Raw genomic sequence first — 1,270 nt, 5'->3', positions numbered from 1 at the left:
TAGAGACGGGGTTTCACCATGTTGACCAGGATGGTCTCGATCTCTTGACCTCGTGATCCACCCGCCTCGGCCTCCCAAAGTGCTGGGATTACAGGCGTGAGCCACCGCGCCCGGCCGTTTTAACCATTTTTAAGTGTACAATTAGTGGCACTAATTCTACACTCTACAATATTAATTACACTCTACAGTACTCATTCCATTCACAATATTGTTCAGCCATCACCACTGTTTCCAAAATTCTGTATCCAGTCAACAATAATGCTTCCTTCCTCTCTCCCCTCAGCACCTATGGGCCTCTAGCCTAGTTTTTGTCTCTATGAATTTGCCTGTTAAGAACATTTCTTACATTAGCTGGGTGTGGTGTCGCATGCCTGTAATCCCAGCTACTTGGGAGGCTGAGGCAGGAGAATCACTTGAACCCAGGAGGCGGAGGTTACAGTGAGCCGAGATCGTGCCACTGCACTCCAGCTTGGGTGACAGAGCGAGACTCTTTCAAAAATAAAATAAAATAAAAAGATAAGACACTCCAAATCAGCCGGGTGTGGTGGGTCACAAAAAAATTAAACAACTAAAGAATGTTTCATATAAATGGAGTGGTACAATACTTGTGTTTGTATTGCTTATTTCATGTAGCATACCGTGTTGAAGAATCATCCATGTTTTGGCATATATCAGTACCTGATTCATTTTGATTTGCTTTTGTTTTTGTGTTTGAGACAGGGTCTCCCTCTGTTGCCCAGGCTGGAGTGCAGTGGCACAAACACAGCTCACTTCAGCCTTGACCACCTGGGCTCAAGCGATCCCCCTGCCTCAGACTCCCACGTAGCTGGGACCACGGGCATGCACCACCACACCCAGCTCATTAAAAAAAAAAATTGTAGAGATGGGGTCTTGCTTTGTTGCCCTGGCTGGTCTCCAACTCCTGGCCTCAAACAATCCTCCCCTCTTTGCCTCCCAAAGTGCAAAGATTACAGGTGTGAGCCCCTGCACCCAGCCTGCCTCATTCCTTTTTACGACTGAATAATCATCAGTGGTGTGGACAGCTCATATTTTATTTACCAGTTCGTCGGCTGATGGACAGCAGGGGTGGTTTCTGTCTTTTGGCTGTTGTGAGTCGTGCTGCCGTGCACACTGGCATACAGCGTCTGCGTAAGCCCTGGCTTTTCTTTTGGGGGCTATACCCCAGAAGCGGAATTGCTGGATCATGAGGTAACTCTATCTTTGTTTCTTTTGTGGAATTGCCAAACTATTTTCTTTGTACTTTTTTTTT

Source organism: Cebus imitator, unplaced genomic scaffold, assembly GCF_001604975.1.
Source record: "Cebus imitator isolate Cc_AM_T3 unplaced genomic scaffold, Cebus_imitator-1.0 Scaffold66, whole genome shotgun sequence".
In the NCBI taxonomy this organism is placed as follows: Eukaryota; Metazoa; Chordata; class Mammalia; order Primates; family Cebidae; genus Cebus; species Cebus imitator.
Note: the sequence above shows the minus strand (reverse complement) of the source record.